The 16494-nt window shown below is 37.0% G+C and overlaps 1 long non-coding RNA gene across 1 annotated transcript; it reads left to right on the forward strand.

Moving 5' to 3' along the window:
* Nucleotides 1–12335: 12335 nt before the first annotated feature.
* LOC127085698 (uncharacterized) lies at nt 12336–13822 on the forward strand. The gene is made up of 2 exons (XR_007789254.1): nt 12336–13032; nt 13139–13822. It is a non-coding gene; the product is annotated as an uncharacterized LOC127085698 (long non-coding RNA).
* Nucleotides 13823–16494: the final 2672 nt, after the last annotated feature.

The raw sequence follows: 16494 nt of genomic DNA on the forward strand, positions 1-16494 counted from the left end.
CCATACAAGTCTGATAGATTCGGCCTGGGATTCAGCTCTGAGAAGGTAGTCAAGAATCAGATTAATGTTGTAGAAGATGTTGACAGCGATTGCGACCTGGATAGCTGGATTTTCCCAACAATTGGTGACGGACTCAATAATTGGAAGGCTGAAGACACTATCCCGATTTCCTTTAGTCAGGAGTAATTGTTTTTGTCTATTTTAGTGTTGCAAATTTTTAATTTTCACAATTGAACTTCTTAAAGCATTGTGTCTATGCCCGGGGCACAATAGCTAATTTGTTAAGGGTTTTGTCATATTCATAAGCATATTCACATTCAATAAATCAATGGACCTTTTTGCATTCAAATATTGCGCTCTTTATCTTTCCTGTCATCTTCCAAACAAGCTATGTTTTCTTACACACACTCACGTAACAAATTGCAGATCCATACCCTCTCTGGATCCTGTTGATAATAGTTCTACTACTGTTCATTATGACTTTGAAAATCCGATCTACCAAGCCGAGGATGGAAGTGAGGAAGATTGTGAAGTACCTGGAGAACTTGCCAGACTGTTACTGCAAGAAGAAAGGACTATACAGCCGCACGAGGAGTCAGTTGAAACTGTAAATCTGGGTACCGAAGTAGACAAGAAAGAAGTCAAAATAGGAGCAGGCTTGAAAAACAGTGTCAAAGGAAGATTGATTCAGATGTTACATGACTATGTAGAGATTTTTGCTTGGTCTTATGAAGACATGCCAGGACTGGATACTGATATAGTAGTGCATCGGCTGCCAATGAGGGAAGATTGTCGTCCTGTTAAGCAAAAGGTTCGTCGCATGCGTCCTGAAATGTCTGAGAAAATTAAAGCCGAGGTTATGAAACAATTTGATACGGGTTTTCTGGCTGTTACTTCTTATCCTCAATGGGTTGCTAATGTGGTACCAGTGCCAAAGAAGGATGGTAAGGTGCGAATGTGTGTAGATTACAGAGATTTGAATAAAGCGAGTCCCAAGGATGACTTTCCACTTCCGCACATTGATGTTCTGGTAGATAACACCGCTCAACACAAGGTATTCTCATTCATGGATGGATTCTCAGGTTATAACTAGATTAAGATGGCGCCTGAGGACATGGAGAAAACTACGTTTGTGATGCAATGGGGCACTTTCTGTTATAAGGTAATGCCATTCGGTTTAAAGAATGCAGGGGCAACATACCAGCGTGCTATGGTGGTTTTGTTCCATGATATGATCCATCATGAAATAGAGGTATACGTGGATGACATGATAGCCAGATCTCATACTGAAGAAGAACATCTCGATCATTTATACAAACTGTTCGAGAGGTTGAAGAAATACAAGTTGAGACTGAACCCGAACAAATGCACCTTTGGAGTAAGATCCGGTAAGCTCTTGGGCTTTATTGTCAGTGGTAAAGGAATTGAGGTTGACCCAGCTAAGGTGAGAGCTATTCAAGAAATGCCAGTTCCCCGTATAGATAAAGAAGTCAGAGGTTTCTTGGGACGCTTGAATTACATTGCCCGATTTATCTCCCATTTGACTGCTACCTGCAAACCCATCTTCAAACTACTGAGGAAAAATCAAGAGATGATATGGAATGATGAATGTCAAGAAGCTTTTGACAAAATCAAGAAGTATCTCCAGGAACCTCCAATTCTTATACCACCAGTTGAAGGGAGACCTCTAATCATGTATTTGACCGTGTTAGAAAATTCAATGGGGTGCGTGTTGGGGCAACATGACGAGTCTGGTCGAAAAGAGCATGCCATATACTACCTTAGCAAAAAGTTTACTGACTGTGAAACAAGATACTCACTGCTTGAGAAAACTTGTTGTGCTTTGGCCTGGGCTGCTCGCCGACTAAGACAGTATATGTTGAATCACACCACTTTATTGATTTCTAAGATGGATCCTATCAAATATATATTTGAGAAACCCGCCCTCTCCGGAAGAATAGCAAGATGGCAGATGATTTTAACAGAGTATGATATCCAGTATACTACCCAGAAAGCAATCAAAGGACGCGTGCTAGCTGATCATTTGGCTCATCAAGCGGTGGATGATTACCAATCTATGAATTTTGAGTTCCCAGATGAGGATGTCATGCTTGTCACTGATTATGAAGAACCTGGACCGGATGAAGGACCCGAACTGGGATCCTGATGGACTATGGTTTTTGATGGATCTTCTAATGCATTGGGCAACGATGTTGGTGTTGTAATTATTTCTCCCAGGGGTTGCCATACGCCTTTCACTGCTAGACTATGTTTTGATTGTACCAATAATATGGCTGAGTATGAAGTATGTATTTTGGGACTCAGAGCTGCTATAGACCTAAGAATCAAGTTTTTGAGTGTGTATGGAGACTCAGCATTAGTAATCAGTCAGGTCAAAGGAGAATGGGACACTAAACATCCGAATCTCATCCCTTATCGAGAGCAGGTGTTGACATTAATCCTATACTTTGAAGAGATTACATTCGAACATATTCCATGAGAAGAGAATCAGTTGGCGGACGCATTGGCTACCATGTCATCCATGTTCAGAGTCATATGGGACAGTGAAGCTCCCATGATCACCATTGAACGATTAAATGAACCAGCATATTGTTATGAACTTAATACTGAGGGAGTAGAGGAGAAACCTTGGTTCCACGAAGTAAAAAGATATTTAGAAACTCAGGAATACCCTGAAGGGGAATCCATCAATGACAGAAATTTTTTGAGGAAGTTCTCCGCTAAATTCTTTTTGAGTAATGGAGTGTTATACAAACGTAATCATGATTCGACTTTGCTGCGCTGTGTGGATAAAAGGGAAGCGGAAAAGATTATGGAAGACATACATGACGGTATTTTTGGGACTCATTCTAGTGGACATACGATGGCCAAGAAGATCCTGAGATCAGGGTATTACTGGTCTACCATGGAAGCTGATTGCCACCATCACTCCAGAACTTGTCACAAGTGCCAGATCTATGCGGACAAAGTACATGTACCTCCGGCTCCATTGAACGTGTTGACGGCACCTTGGCCCTTTGCAATGTGGGGCATTGATATGATTGGAGAGATTAAACCTACTGCTTCTAATGGACATTGTTTCATTCTTGTTGCTATTGATTACTTTACAAAGTGGGTAGAGGCAGCCTCATTTGCTTCTGTTACCAAGAATGTGGTGGCACGGTTCATCAAGAATAGTCTTATTTGTCGATATGGCATCCCTGAAAGAGTTATCACGGATAATGGCACCAATTTGAACAACAAGATGATTACTGAACTCTGCACGCAGTTCAAAATAAAACACCATAACTCTTCTCCGTACCGACCAAAGATGAATGGTGCCGTAGAAGCTGCTAATAAGAATATTAAGAAGATCATACAAAAGATGACAGTAACATACAAAGACTGGCATGAGATGTTACCCTTTGCTCTTCATGGTTATCGCACTTCAGTGCGCACTTCGACAGGGGAAACTCCGTTCTCTTTAGTCTACGGAATGGAAGCCGTTTTACCAGTGGAAGTTCAGATTCCCTCTCTAAGAATCATGAAAGAGGCGGGCTTAGATGAAGATGAATGGATTCAGACTCGACTCGATCAGATAAATTTGATCGATGAGAAGAGACTTGCGGCTGTTTGTCATGGGCAGATATATCAAAAGCGCATGACCCAGGCATTTAACAAAAGAGTCAAGAGACATGTGTATCAAATTGGCGACTTGGTAATAAAGCATATCATTCTACCACAAGGTGATCCCAGAGGCAAATGGACTCCCACATACGAAGGGCCATTTGTAGTTAAGAAGGTATTCTCTGGTGGAGCCATGATGCTTGCCACAATGGATGGCGAAGATTTCCCGCATCCTGTGAACGCGGACATAGTTAAAAAATACTACGCATAAAAGAGACCCGCTAGGTCGACGTATCTAGGCAAAAGTAAAGGCATCCCGACGAACCAAAAGGGTTCGGGCAAAAATTAGGGATAAACATATAAAAATGTACACCCGGCAAGTCGAAAACCTGAAAAGGCGGCTTGGGCAAAAAAGGGTATCCTGGTGGACTGAAAATCTGAAAAGGCGGTCCAGGCAAAAATTAGGGATTAAAGGGTATGACTATGTCCCGTTCTCGGTCAGCTTCACCCAAGTCAAAGGGACTGAACAAGCCAATCACTTTTATCCGACAGCAGGAGATGAGAGGCTTGAAGACGTAATGACAGTAGTGGAATTAAAATCAATAGGACTTTTTCTGCATAGCTTTCTCTTTGTTTTCTTGACAATTTCCTCTTACTAGGATTTCTGTCTCCTTGTACACAAATTGCCTGTTTATAGGCCCTCTTTCAAAATCAATACAATTTTATTTCGAAAAAAATGCTGTTGTTTTACTTTCTCTGTTTTGTTTGCGTAAACGTCCATTGATTTAGTTTGAATTAATATATGCATTTGAATATGATTGATGTTTACCGAAAATACATGCATAAAATAGAAATAGCAATTACTAAAAGACTTCAGGATCGAGGAGAAGGTCTAACCACGCTTTCCAATGAATCCGATTGCTAACTCTATTCCCCAACAAAACCAGCTATTCCCTAGAAGAAATTGGCATCACTAGACAGACTGGTCATCTCTTCCATCCCCAACCAGTCTCTGTTGAATATTTCTATCATCAGACAGAAATCAAGTATCCCCGGCTAAGAAAGGGTCATCAATACAAGTATCTCCAACCAAAATATTGGGATTTTTTTCCCCTGGAAGAACTTTTCAGACGCATAATTCATTCATTACATCATTTCACAGCATACGCATGCATACATTGTTCGCATTTATTTTCAGAAGCATAAAACATCTCATGCATCATGACATGGCATGAAGCTAACTTTATTTTTCAAGTTAATTATCCTCCGGATACGGTCAAAATAAAGATCCATTCAGATGGACAACTTTATCGATTACATTTACATCTTTCAGATATAATCCACATGAACATCCATTCCGACAAGCACTCTGATATCCTCCTAATGGTGGCATCTTTAAGCCCATCCCAGACATTTGTTGCAAATACAACATATACAAATATTTTCAGATATAGCCTAACGTACGGTTCATTCTGATTCAGCCTAACGTATGGTTCCTCCAACTGTTCCAATACGGTTTAGCGTACGACCCATTTGGATGTTCATCCCCTCAGATACGATCTAGCGTATGATCCATTCTGATCTTTATTCCTTCGATACTACCTAGCGTACGGTACATTCTGAAACGTGGTCTAGCGTACGACTACCCTTTCATCCTCAGATACAACCTGATGGACGGCTCATTCTGCAACTCGGATACGATCTAGCGTACGGTCCATTCTGATCTTTCATCCTCAGTGAAATCACCCGCCTAAGGGACAACTCATTCTGCTATTCAGATACGATCTAGCGTATGATCCATTCTGATCCGTTATCCCCAGCAGCGTATGACACATTCTGACTCCCCAGCGAAGTCGACAGCCTAATGGATGACTCATTATACGGTCTAGCGTATGACCCTGTATGACACCCCTGTCTTCAGATATCGTCTAATGTACGACGCCCTCTGAAGCTCTCATCATCAAACCTTCTGGATGGCATCTTTAAGCCCATCTCCATCAAGACTAAATTTTAATTAGCAAGTGCAAATTTTTGGGGCATTCTAGTGTTCAATAATCTTCCACCTCCAGACCACGAATGGCGTACATACCATTCTAACTCTCTCGGGTCAAGAGTATTGAACAGGGGCAGCTGTCATACCCCAAAATTTGCCCGTTAATCTTGCAAGACATTTTTCAAGGCACTCCAACTCATTTTTCAAGACATTGATCTTAAAGGGACAAAGACCTAGCCAAATCCAGAAAATGGCTTAAAATGGCTTGCTCGCTAGGCGAGCAAAATCCTTCGCATGGCGAATCCTTCGCTGCAGCACTCGTCTAGCGAAGCTTACGAATACCAGAACTTTTGGGCTTCATTCTGAGCCCATTAGGTCACCAAAATCATTATAAATACCAGAACATCATTCAGAAAAGGGGATCGGTCAGAAAACACAGAAGGATACGAACAGAAACCCTAGCAAAGAAACCCTAACAGAAGCAACCGAGCAAACCCTGGAGGCTAACCAAGAGAACTCAGAGCAACCCTAAAGGAAACCTTGAAGGCAACTCATCTGCACAAAGGTTACCTCCACCCAACTCAATCCGACACCAACCCTAAGTGTGATATGCCAATTCAACGGTGCAATTCAATTGCAAACAGGTTTTCTATATCTCTCCTATTTTTATACTTCCAATTTGAAATTACTAAATACATAAGGCATTGAATTTCTGAACGTATCTCAAGTTTTGCATGTGGGTTTAAGTATGTATGAATGGGCAAAACCATATCTGGAATGTTTAACCATGTAATTGTTGTAATGAATGCCATAGGGTTTGGAGCTTGCTGAAACCGCACTGCTGTTAAATCCAAAACCCACAGCCGTTCGCTAGCACATCGCTGAGCGAACACGTAGCGAGGGCTCGCTAAGCCTTCGCTAGGCGAGGCAGCAGCGAACATGACAGTCGCTGTTTTTCGTTCTGTTTTGATCTTTGCTCATCTGACCTGTTTTATTATAACCATGCATTGTTTACCTGATACTATTACTGATTTGTTTGGTGCAATCCTTGATTGCACCCCATTTGGTATTCTGACCTGTTTGCTGAATATTGTGAGGGCTCACATACTCCCGAAGAAGGTAGCTTGCTAGGTATTCCACTTTATTTGTGGGATACCCTTATGGAGATTCATCCTAATTACCTAATTGATTACAAATGTTTCGGAGATTCATCCTAATTACCTAACTGATTATAAAATATTGCCTTTGAATATGTGATCTTAGCCCTCTCTTTGTTGCCTTACGGTATTACGGTCATGTCCCGCGAATGTGGGGATACACTTAGCAAATACCCTTCGATTAAATCATCATGTCCCTATAAAATAAATCATAGTCCCTCGGATGTTGCCTGCGAATATATGATTTTGTCCCTCGATGACCCGTCGTTGTAGCCTACGGTTAAATGATGATCGTCCCTTCGAATGCTAAGGTATCCTTACAAATGTTGCCTTCAATGACCAATCGATGACCCTACGATGTCCCTCATATCCAAAGGATAAAACTTCTTACTTCTCAATAGTAAGGACAGTTTTACCCTCATAAGGATAGGAAATGCCCATAAAGACCTTGGGTAGGTATAACTCTTAAATGCTGAATCACAACTTAAAATACTTTTCACACCTCACACTTTGCAAAACATCTACTAGAAAATCACCACTTGGTATACATTCATACTAGAATCATTGCCAAGTTATATTTTTCTAAACAACTTTCAAAATTAAACGAGATAAATACATTGTATACATTCGTACAAGAATCATTACAAAGTTAAACTCTCTTTTCAAAACATTTTCTAAGCAATTCACAAACACTTTTCAGACAAGAAAAACATAAGTGATCCAGCAATTAAGAGCCCATGGATAACCATGGATTCAAAGGGTGCTAACACCTTCCCTTTGTATAATGTACCTCCCGAACCCAAAATCTAATTAAGGTCTTTCCTGTTCTTTTCCGCCTTTCCTTATTGGATAAAAGAAAAGTCGGTGGCGACTCTTGCTAACCGCGACATTTGCTTTCCAAAGCAAAAACACACAAGGTCAGTTCACCGTATGACATGCGGTAATACACCTGATCCCACCGTTTTTTTATTTAAGTGATTTTCATAACTAAGCGTTGATTGGACAACTCCCAACTTTTTCTACGACAAGCCTTTCCACAATCTTACTTAAGTTAGACATCTTCCAAATTCAAATTATGAACAATTTGTACTAGGCTTCGCCAAAGTCTTCCATGGATATACTGAAACTTTCTTCTTGATCGATACCAATAAAAACCAAACTGCATTCACGAAATGATGCTTGCACCTGTTACAGACAACAAACTTCACAAGAAAACATTAGATACCCTAATGTACCACTATTTTCCCTCAACACTCAATCCTTTGAGATGAAGGTTTACAACATTGAAATTGACTAAGGATGAAGATGATGACCAGTGCCAAGGAATCTCATAAACACTCTAATTCGCAAGGTGTTAGTCAATAAATTAGATGTAGGTGAAAGAAGAACATACACACATAAGGTCATCTCTAATTACTAGATAAGTGGGCCTTGGTTATTGATAGATATCATGAGCATGAGAAACCATGGATCACTACTTGATTAAATCACTCTCTCTAGTTTCCCTAAAGACACCAAAAAATTGCACAAGAACAAAGTGCAACAAAAAGAAGTGAATATGACATGGATAAATCACTCATAAACAAAATCAGCTATTTTAAGAAATGTAGAGGAAAAACACAATACTAAGAGAGCTTATAAGCATCTCAAGAAATCAAACCAAGTGAAATATTATAAGATATCATTAAGGACATGATTACTTATAATGCAAGTCAATCACAAGACAACCAAAGATGCTTTAAACAAAGCGATTTAAACACACTTTACATAGATGTTCATTTAATACATAATTGAATTTACGATAAGCCAATAACATTGATGCATCACAGACCTAAGCTTACACATTAAATATCTATAAGCACGTGAAGCTAGCGAAAATATACCCAAACGTATCGCACGCTCGAACATACAACAGAGTCGCCATCGAACTTTATTCATCCCCAAAAGGAAGGGAAAACATCGATAAAACCCGGGGGAAAGAGATATATTGGGTAAGGAAGTCGGTTATGCAAGGGGAAGGTATTAGCACCCCAAACATCCGTGGTACTCCATGGGAACTGTTTTGATTGTTCTCGGTCGAATAGGTGTTAGATCTAAGATTACTCGCAAAAGAATGGGAAAGGAAGAGAAATAGATAAAGTGCTCGGTGAGGATTAGGGCCCTCATGCCTACGTATCCTCATAGTGCAATGAGGAATTCAGAGCTTCGTCGTTCAAGGAACTGGAGGCAAGAGGTGGAAAGAAGTGTGATAGAAGGTATGATTTGAATCAAAGAATTGTGTTGTTTGAACTCCAACAAGGGGTGAAAATGTGAACCCAAGAGTAAAACTGGTGTGAACCAACAAGTGAGGGGTCTAAGACATGGTATCACTATATTGGAATAATCGAAAAAGAGAGGAATTAGGTGTTTGGGTTACGGGCCAAACAACTCTTGGTTCACAAGGAGATACAAGATGGAGCATAAAGAGATAGTGTATTTGGCTCAGAGAATAAGGTATATCACATGAAGTGAGCGATTGTAGATTACGAATGTATCATGGAGATGAATGGAAGGAATGCCCTAAGGCAAGAATGACAAATAAGTATGCTCGCAGAGGGTTCGAACCCTCGTGCCTACGTATTCTCATCGTGCAATGAGAAAATCAGAGCAATCATAGTTCAGCCCACTAGGGCTGAAAAGAAAGAGAGATTCGATAGGATTTCCCAAAGGCGAGGTAGATTGCTTAACAAGCAAGGATGTGGTACTAACCAATGATGGTAATCAACCACAAGGACAAATGAGATATTGCCAGAGTCTGAACTCCATAGGGCAATATAGATGAGTGCCATAGTCTGAACTAAATACAAGGCCAGGAATGGATTCCCAGACTTTGAACTCAAAGGGGGGCAACGGAGATATAATATAAAGGTTTGAACTTGGAGTCAATGTCAAAGGTTGCCAGAGTCTGAACTCCATGGGCGAGATGGATAAGCATGCCATAGTATGAACTATAAGTCAAAGGAACGGATTTAAATGCCAGAGTCTGAACTCCATCTGAGAGGAAGAGTATCATTCCAAAGTACAAACTATATGTGCAACACAAAAGGTAGCCAGAGTCTGAACTCCAAGGGCTGGATAAATGAATCCCAATGCCTAAACTGTAAGGCAGGGTAGTATGTTAAAGTCTGAAATGTATAGCTAAAATCAAGATAGCCAGAGTCTGAACTTAATAGGGCGAGGATGCTAAGATCTGTATCTTATGGGAAAAGGATAAAGCCATAGTCTGAACTCCATGGGTAAAAGAAGCTTACCAAGGTCTGCACCTTGAGGGCAAGAAGCAAAGCCAGAATCTGAACTCCATGGGCTAAAGGAAGTTTCAAAGGTCTGCATCTTGAGGGCAAAAGATAAAGCCAGAGTTTGAACTCCATGGGCTAAAGGAAGTTTCCAAGGTCTGCACCTTGAGGGCAAAGGATAAAGCCAAAGTTTGAACTCCATGGGCTAAAGGAAGTTGCCAAGATCTGCACCTTGAGGACAAGTAACAAAGTAAGCCATAGTCTGAACTGATAGGCAATGCATGAAGCTATTGATTGAGAAATGGGTATGTGACCCTTGCATGAACTGAATGAGGATTGAATGATTGATCGTTATATAGGATAGATTGATAAATGAGATAGGGATAGATAAGGTAAATTGATAAATAAGGTAGCCCGCGAAGAATCTGGATTCTCCTGCCTACGTATCCTTATAGTGCAATAAGGAAATCAGAGCTTTCGTAGTTCAACCTACTACGACTAAAAAGAAAGAGATTGGAGGCAAGAGGAAATGGATGATTGAGATTGAAGTGGAATGGAGGGGCTTGATAGTTACTGGATGAGAATCACACTAACTTTCAAGTGGAGAGAGAAGAGTCTTTGTAGTTGTTTCTTGCATGGAAGATGAAGACTTTATCAATCGTTAGATTCGAATTGCACTAAAGTCTATGAACGGAGGTGAATACGATGAGCGTTGGGTCATACGTCCCATACCCAAAGATACTCAGAATGGGGGTAGGAATACTCCAGTCCCACTCCTTCTCCATTACTTAAGGCTCGTATCGTACAACTTGATTCATGATCGATAAGTTGTTGATTGTAGTCCTTGCTTTTGTTGTAGTTTGCTTTGTGAAGATAGACTTGTTAATCGTATGGTTAGAATTGTGCTAAAGTCTATGAATAGAGGTGAATACGATGAGCGCTGAGTCATACGTCCCATACCCAAAGATACTTAGAATGGGGGTAGGAATACTCCAGTCCCACTCCTTCTCTATTGCTTAAGGCTCGTGCCACACACTTCTAACTTTGATTTTACAAGCTTTTGAAGATGTCACCTTTGACGTGCTTGAATAATCCGCTGCTTGGTATGACTGAGGATGCCTTGATTGAAGATCTTGTCTCGAGGCCTTGAGCTCCACAACTTGGAAGAAAAGTCTTATTAAGTGACCAAGGATCTTTTGGTCACTCAACTTAGACGGTGGGATTATACAAGTTCAAAGGATTTAATTAATCAAAATTGCTTTTGATCAATCTAATCGGGGGTTTTGTTTTAGTTTTGAAGGGAGCTAATTTTAGATCTAATTGAAGTTAGTACTTGTTAGAAACTATCCTAAGGGATCATGCATTAGAAGTTGATTGAATATTCTAAATTAGAAGTTAGAAATCCTAAGGGAGCATGTCAAAATGTTGATCAAAATCATGATTAAAATTCTATGTTAAGTCCTACAGTTATTAGGAGATGATTGAATTCTAATCCTAAGAGGAGCATGCCATTTTAACACAAAAATATCAAAATAAGCCTAAAAGGGTATAATAGTCAATTGCAAAAATATGTCTAATTTTATTCCTGGCCTAAAGGTGATTCTAACCTAAAGATTGAATTCTAATCCTAATGGTGAAAATGGGATGATTCTAAATTCAATCAAAGACCAATTAAAATCTAATCCAAGTCCTAATTACAATTCTAATAAAAAGTCTAATTAAATCCTAACATCTTAACATCAATCAAATTCTAAAATTCTAATTACGTCTAAATAACACTAAAATATAATATTCTAATATTTTTAACATTTCAAAATCTATTATCTATTATCACTAATATGGCTTAATAAAACTAGACGAATTCTAAGATATTTAATTAAGACCTAAATTGTGAAATATTCTAAAACTATTCTAATTAGGAATCTAATTAATCATGATTAGTCCTATCTAAAAGAAAAATAATATGAATTAATTCTCAGTTCAAACTAATTAACTCAAATTAATTCCTAATTCAAACTAATCAAACTATATAACTCCTATTAATCAAATAATCAACAATGTGTATGAACCTGGAACTGGAGGTGTGTTGTTTGGCAATGATGTGAGCCCAAGACCCAGGCCCAAGCTAGCTGAATCCAAGAGTGAAAAAAGAAATTCCCAGCGTTGGGGTGTGTGGAGAGGAAATAATGGGCCCACATGTGCAACGGCCGAATGAAATCGGTTCAGCCGAAGCCCAACTCTAGTGGCCCAAATGGCTCAAATGTCCTTGTGCTTACCCAAAGAACTTCCCAAGATGCAGCCTAAAACACGAAGCTTGTGTGGAAAAAAAAGTTGAAAACGTTTCACCGTCGAAAACACTTCTGCAAGCTCTAAACCTGATCGTATTCTTCATCCAATTCTGCTCGTGTCTCGATATCATCATCGCCGCGATTTTGAAATGGGAGTGCGTCCATGGACTTGGCTTCTCCGTATTATCATAAGAGATCGCGTTCATCGGTAGCATCGCGCTTCAGACATCGTCGCGCATCTCCGGCGCCGCGTCTACGTTTCAAACTCAGTCTCCACACGCGGCGTACCGTTCGTCAACGAAGGATAATGCTCATCAAATCACGTTTCTCAATCTTTATCACCTGCTTCTCATAGTGTCCGGCCTTCGACTTCGCGCTTAGCCTCACCGTATGGTTGGATTCTCAACTCAAATCAGTTTATGCGTGCCGATACGATGAACTACGAATCCAAGAGAATGAAGGAGAACTCACCAGATTACTTCCGATTTGAACCAGTACATACTCCTATTCTCTGATTCAGATCCGTTCCGTCTTCTCTTCTACGACAAATTTGAGTCCTGCGCGTGGAGTTCCAATTTGGAAGCTGAACACTAATCCTTGTGAGTGCCGCATCCAGGATGTAGACTCTGTTGCGAGCGAGAGTGGGGAATTTAAAAGGTGCGGATTGAACGTCTTTGACGACGACGATTTTGCAGGTAATGACTCTTTTTTGCGTCACTTTCCTTCTTTCCGGATTGTTACTCTGTTCTTGAACGAGTGAGTGCGGTTGGTGAGTTGTGTTGGATTACGTTTGATGTGCAGGAGGAGTGGAAAACCAGTTGCAGAGTTGAAGAAATCTGATGCAGAACCAAGGGATTTTGCAGAAAATCGAGGGAGCAGGTTCAAGAAGGTTTGATGCTGAAGGAGCAGTTATGTTGCAGAAACGGGGGATATTGAAGGTGAAGGTGAAGAAGAAAGAGGAATTGAAGATTGAAGGTGAATCATTGAAGAAGTGATGAAGAGTATTATTTATATCTTTCCTAAAATCGGTTAGAAATTCCAACTCAAATTCATCTGAAATTCAACTTAAATTCAGAGTTGGTTAGTAAATTCACAAATCAGTTATTGTGTTAGTGATTCTATGTGTGCTAAGCTAAGTTAATTACGGTGGAGCTTCATGTTTGTATTCAAAATTCTGCAGGTTGTATGGTTCCAAATTTCTGTCAAATTTCATTAGCAGCTAGTTGGCTTGGCTTGCGTTTCTGTCTTCTATTTCTGTGGTGTTTTGTATTGCTTCGTTCCCAATTCACGTGCATCCTGGAGTTTTTTTATTGTGACGGACATGGGCCTGGACCTAAAAATGGTGACCCAATATACAAGTGGACTATGGCTTCCTTTTTTCTTTAAAAGTGGATAATGGATATGGGTTTAATTTGGATATGGTTTACAAATGGGTCAATTGATTATGGACATGAGATTGGAATGTATTACCAATTTATTCTAACATTTTATTAAAATTAATCAAACTAATTTAATTCAATTACATTATTAAAATTACCATTAATCTATTTTTATTTAATATATAAAAGTTAATTACCACCATAATTACTTAATTACCCTAATTACAATCCATTAATTACCCTAATTACAATCCATAATAGTATTGTGTTGATAGTGACCTGTTAGACTGAGCATTTTATAATAATGCTAAAATTAAAATAATATAGAATTTAATATTATTTTTAAAAAATAATCAAATGTATAATAATTAATTTTTAATAAATAAGCAAAAAGAAAAAATATTTTTTTCACATTTTAAGTTATTTGTTATTCGTAGGGTTTATTGAAGAAGAAGTTTTATTGAGGGAAGTGTTTTCAAGATACTCACTCATTATCAATGGTCATTTATTGCATCTAAAAACACGTATATTTGTGTTTATTAGGAGGTGTAATTATTACAATTAGTTGTGTGAATATATTTGTGTTTAAAATTTGAATATATTTGATTCCACTTATCTTAGTTTAAGTTCGAATTTGATTGTAATATTGTGGTCATGTACTTTCTTATTATAGTAGATTTATTAAGATTAATTACATAATAATTAGAAAATATTATTAAGAGATTACAAAAATATGGTTATAAAGAACAATGATTCTTAATAACTCTTAACAAATAGTATGTGATTCCTCAATAATGTATAATAATTTTTAATAATGATAAGTCTACTTTTAATATATAAAATATAATTAATTACCAAAATGATTTCGTACTAAATTGATTCAACTATAAATTATATAAAATATAATTAATTACCAAAATGATTTCGTACAGTAAATTTCATGTTCCTATACTTAATTACCAACATAAAAATTGATTCAACTATATATTATATAAAATATAATTAAAAAGTTGATTCAAATATATCAAAATACATTAAAAGAGAGTTCAATCGATTCAACCAATTCTACTGCATTTGAACCGGATATCTACTTTTAATCTACTTTTCTACTTTTAATATATAAAAGTTAATTACCACCATAATTACTTAATTACACTAATTACAATCCATAATACAACTAATTTCAGGTTCCTATTGCAATCTTATCATTCCAAAATGAAATCAATATTCTGAAATCAAATTAATTATTATTGTAGTTTTTTTGCCAAATATTATTGTTACTTGATTTTCTTTAAATGACAAAATGATTTTTTTTAATAATAAATATACTGATTTTTTAAGTGGTCTTTCTGAGATGTCAAACCGAGAATATGAAAAGAGGGAGAAGTAATATGAAACGGTTTGATGAAAATTAGGGTTTTATTTAATTGAATAAATTAATATTATTATTATTATTAATATTGTTATTTATTAATATTTATTATTATCATTATTAATTTCATTTACCCACTTAATAACTCAAAATATTCCAAAACCACTATTCCAAAACCACTGACAATATTATACCATTTTAAATGTAATGGATATAGATATGCAACTTCCAATATACGTGTTTCAACCCTAAAAAATCAGTATATCCACACCTTTCACTTCAATATTTTTTGCTTATATTTGAAGCAAACTTTTCCAAAAATAACCATCATTAATGCTCTACTTTAACATCAAATCAAATCTATATCTATCATACTTTTCAATAAAGATAGAAACCAAATTTCAATAATATAATATTAATTTTTTTGAAATCTAACAAATTTATTTCATTCCCCTATAAGATTACTAAAATACAATTTTAAATTAATTTCAGGTACAATATTCTGTTTGGATTCATATATATTTTTTTAAAAAAAATCATTATGTAATTGCAATTTTTATAAATTCATTTTGTACATTGACAATATTTTTTCTCAATACTGTTTTTTTCTTACATTGACAATATTTTTTCTTACCTATTTATACTACTAAAAAATATTACCGTTATTTTATTGTTGTTGCAATCTTATCATTCCAAAACGAAATCAATATCCTGAAATCAAATTAATTATTATTGTACTTTTTTTGCCAAATATTATCGTTGCTTGATTTTCTTTAAATGACAAAATGAATTTTTTTAATAATAAATATTACCGTTATTTTATTGTTGTTGCAATCTTATCATTCCAAAATGAAATCAATATCCTAAAATCAAATTAATTATTATTGTATTTTTTTGCCAAATATTATCGTTGTTTGATTTTCTTTAAATGACAAATTGAATTTTTTTAATAATAAATATGAACCACTTAAATTGTAGGAGCGTGTGTTTCTTTATGGACATTGCAAATGAGAGAACGTTGGAAAATCTCAAATATCCAAATGCTTCTGACACAGCAATATCGGTAAATGTGTAGGAACTTGGGAAAACTATAGATAAACATGCTCTAATGAAATCCCTTTAGTTTTTACGGCTATATTAATACATAGGCTGATGAAAAACTTTTCATTTCCCTATATTACACATATCCACATGTTACGTAATTGCCAATTATTTTGGAGGGAATATGTACCTTATATATTATATATTAGCATTTTAAGTATTGTTCCAAATTCAAGAAATGAACTTATCATGTTGAATGAGCAAAAACGGTAAGAAAACTTTATTCAAATAAAGCCATGACAATGTAAGTTATGTTTTTTATCAGGTGAACATTTGATATTTTTATTCACTATAAAATTATATAT

This window comes from Lathyrus oleraceus, chromosome 5, assembly GCF_024323335.1.
Source record: "Lathyrus oleraceus cultivar Zhongwan6 chromosome 5, CAAS_Psat_ZW6_1.0, whole genome shotgun sequence".
Lineage (NCBI taxonomy): Eukaryota > Viridiplantae > Streptophyta > Magnoliopsida > Fabales > Fabaceae > Lathyrus > Lathyrus oleraceus.